At 48.3% G+C, this 3,938-nt stretch overlaps 1 pseudogene; it reads right to left on the minus strand.

The window, feature by feature from the left end:
• Positions 1 to 677: 677 nt before the first annotated feature.
• LOC131517878 (immunoglobulin heavy variable 3-74-like) lies at positions 678 to 3,605 on the minus strand (annotated as a pseudogene).
• Positions 3,606 to 3,938: the final 333 nt, after the last annotated feature.

The following is a 3,938-nucleotide window of genomic DNA, read 5'->3' on the forward strand; positions in this document are numbered from 1 at the left end:
GCAGATCCTTATCTAAGGTTAAACTCACTGAAAAGTAGGCAAGAGAAAGAGAGCAGGGATTCACATTCATCGGGCTCCAACTGGATGCCAGATCATCCATAGGCACCTTTCATCAGAAAGGCCTGCCTTTCTGATTCATTTCATTGGGTGCTCCATTCAGTCTCACAGTCTCAGTCTCCCACATTTGGAAATTTTGTCTCCATGGAGGCACAGCTTGTGCTAGGTGGAACCTAATGCCAGTCCCCTTCCCTCACAGCCCACAGACACCCCAGTGTGGAACAGGCAGTGTGGGTGGGTGGTAGCCCTCCATTATCCTGAACCCACATTGGGACTGGGGGAAGACAGATTACCTGGAGAATGAGAAAATGTTAAGTGCGCAAGAGCACAGTTTTGGAGACAACTCATGAATTTGTCCCTGAAAGAGCTTGTGTGAATGTCTCTTAATTCTGGAAGCATATACCTCAGTTCAAGACCCAGATGCTGACTCAGGTCCTCTGCACATAATCTCGGGCTCAGTTTGGGCTCTTGGAAGCTTAGATATATACGTAGAGGCCACAAGCATGCAGTGTTTAAGTCTTATTTCAGCGTTCTGGTCAGTGAGCCATGAGAGATGTGTGTCAGAGCCATGATGTGCCTGTGGACCCCTGTGTCTCCTGCAGACCCCCGAAACGTGGATGTCAGCTCTGCAGCCTCATTACTGTATTGTCACACATGTGCCAGTTGGATTGTCTATAGTTGTTCAGCAGTCAGGAGGCTAATTATGGATTGTCGTCAGCAACAATCAGTCCCTTAACTTTCTCGGGGTTGATAATTTGACACTTGTGGCGACACCACAAGGAATGCAGCTATTATGGCTTAAATGGGACCAAAAACCGCTCTGAGATATAACAGGGATTCATCACTTTGCCTCACTGGCCGCCTTCTTCTTGGAGGGGTGCACTGCCTGTGCTCCCACCAGTGCCTCGTCCAGTGCACCATGGAGGATCCCAGCTTATGTGACAATGGCAGTTCCTGTCATTGTCACACGACCCTCTGTGACTGCATTTCTCCGGGATACAGTCATAATTCAGCTGAGCCACACTGCCAGTGCAGTAGGTGTCCTGACAGAGCTTTCCAGAAGCATAGGGGGTACCAGTTCTCACATGACCAATCTCGGTTGTTCCTGTGCTACTATGTGAATTCAGCAGCAAACACCAGAACCCTGATATCTCAGATGGATGGAATCCAACATGCTCTTGCAGCTGAGGGAGATGTGTGACGATCCTACACTGCAGCATTCCACACGGCTCGTCTGTGTGGGAACAGGGTTCAGTGTTGAATTCCCCAGGGTCTTCTGCAGTGTCCATATCGGCTGCTTTTTTGATTTATGGCATAGCAGACATCTTCACCTTTCCAGAATTTTGCAAAGATTTCTTGGCAGCGCCTAGTGCGGTCAGTGCAGTTCCCATAATAGCAGCATCCCTCTTCGGTGCATGGGGTTCATCTTGCCTATGGAAGTCATCAGGGTACGCCAAGGACACCCCACAACCCTGCCTTCATCCTGTCTGTGTCGAATCCATTGGTCCACCTGGCATATCAGGGCTCTTATGTTTTATCTCAGGAGCTCTAGCTGGGTTTGAATACACCAAATTGTATAAACTCAGTATGACAGTGATCTCACTGATCCTCTGGGAGAGCATCTCGCTATGCTGTGGTTGGAGCTGGTTATCCCAGAAGGGCAGTTGCATGAACACTAGGGCTTCGAGTTCATGATGAAGAACAACAAGAAGCAGCGTCCATTTAGCTGCTCTCAGCAGAGGCTCCTATGCTAATGACCAGGGCAGTGCAACGGTGCCTGTCAGCTCTCCTGCCCCATGAAACTGCACTCCAAGAAGGTAACTGTCTCACCCGATGTGACTCAGGGATCCTCAAACTGTAGCACTGCCTGTGGGCCACGGGGCTGCTTCTCCCCTGGAGCACTGCTACGCCCACCAGACTCCACCCCAATGATGGCATGGACTTCTAAACCTTCAGTCTTTGAACTGCACATTTACAGAAGGTTGACTTGTCTTGATTACCTTTATGTGTCATCTTGACTGCGTCATGGGTGCCCAGTTTCCCCACTGTTTCTGTGGATGTCTATTAACTATTCCAGAAGACACTGGCATTTCTATCCATGGTTTCTGTCTGCCTCGGCATCACCCACTCTGTTAAGGTTCTGAAGAAAATCTGATGCAGAGGGAGGAAGAATTCCCTCATTTTTACTTCCCATGTGCTTGTTTGAACTGGAACAGTGGTCTCCTCTGGCCCTTGTTCTGAGAGTTACATCATCAGCTTTCCACGTTGTGAGACTAGAGAGTAGTTCAGAATTAGATGAGAATTACACCTCTGGTTTTCCTGGGTCTCCAGCATGTGAGAGTGGAAGGTGGGGCTTATCAATGTATTCAATCATGTAAACCAATGTGCTTTGGGCCCTGTGCCTCAGGAGAATCCTAATAAATGGAGATGAATTATCTCTTCTTTAGAGGAATTGGATAAAGCTGTAGCTCATTTAAAGTCCTGCGTAGCAACAGCCAGGTGGGAAGTGTCATGTTGTTTTATTGGGACAATGGCTGGGTGAGGATAAGGAGGAGCTGTGGGATCCTGTGGTCCTGGCTGCACTGGGACTGCATCTGGGACCCCTGTAAATGTTCAGCTGTTGTGCCTCAGGATATCTGCAATTCACTCATATTGAGGGACAGGAGTAAGCAATGCAAAGAACTGTGTCTTTTGTGCACGTTAGTGTAGTTTTCCTATGACAACAAGTATCTAATTTAGACAGTTAATTGGTAAGCACAGAAACCTGTGTCCAGAGAGCCTCCCTGGGGAAACTGCTATGTGGAGAGGAAGCCCCTGACCCTGACAGGAAACCTGCCTGTAACCTCCATCTGCACCTGCCTCTGGAAACACAAACCAGAATTGTGCATTGTGTGTGCCCCCCTGGTTGTGCTGATCCCCTCCTGCAGGGAGGTTTGTGTGTGGGCTTCCATTGGGGTCCCCTCTCTGTGTCTCTTGCACAGTAATATGTGGCCGTGTCCTCGGTCTTGAGGTTGTTCATCTGCAGATATAGCGTGTCCTTGGCATTGTCTCTGGAGATGGTGAATCGGCCCTTCACGGAGTCTGCATAGCTTGTGCTCCTTCCGTCATATCTAATATATGCGGCCCACTGCAGCCCCTTCCCTGAAGCCTGGCAGACTCAGTCCTTGCTGTTGCTACTGAAGGTGAATCCAGAGGCTACACAGGTGAGTCTCAGGGACCCTCCAGGCTTCACCAGGTCTCCCCCAGACTCCACCAGCTGCACGTCACACTGGACACCTGCAGAAACCAGACATCTTGGTCAGGAAACTGTCACACATCCACTGGTTCTCACTCATACCCACTCACATACTCAGTGTCTCTAATTCACCATGACTTACCTTTCAAAAGAGCAACGAGGAAAATCCAGCCAAGCACAAACTCCATGGTGAGGTGTGTGTGTTCTGTGCTGATCACAGAATGGGAACACCTGGGACTCCTGGGGCTGGGGCTCCTCTCCCAGCTGCAGGCTGCAGAGGGCACTACAGAGGGCTACAGAGAGGGCACTATTTGCATGTCCTCTGACATATATATCAAGATTCAGACTTAGATTTGATTCTGTAAAAGTGAACGACAGGGTTGGGGACGCATTTCTACATTAGTTTGTGTGGATGGTGCTGTGAAAATATGAATAATTTTAATTGGTGAGCACAGGTATATTTGCAGGCACGTGTGCAGTTTTACTTGTCTTTCATCAACATTGGTCATTTTTGCTCTACAATTATTTTACATCCTTTTTGATATTAATCCCAAATACTTTTTTCTGTGAAATTATCACTTCTGTAATTTTGTTATTTGTTTTGCATATATTTCCACGCTGGTGTGTAGAATCACAGGTGGTTTAT

Source organism: Neofelis nebulosa, chromosome 7, assembly GCF_028018385.1.
Source record: "Neofelis nebulosa isolate mNeoNeb1 chromosome 7, mNeoNeb1.pri, whole genome shotgun sequence".
Lineage (NCBI taxonomy): Eukaryota > Metazoa > Chordata > Mammalia > Carnivora > Felidae > Neofelis > Neofelis nebulosa.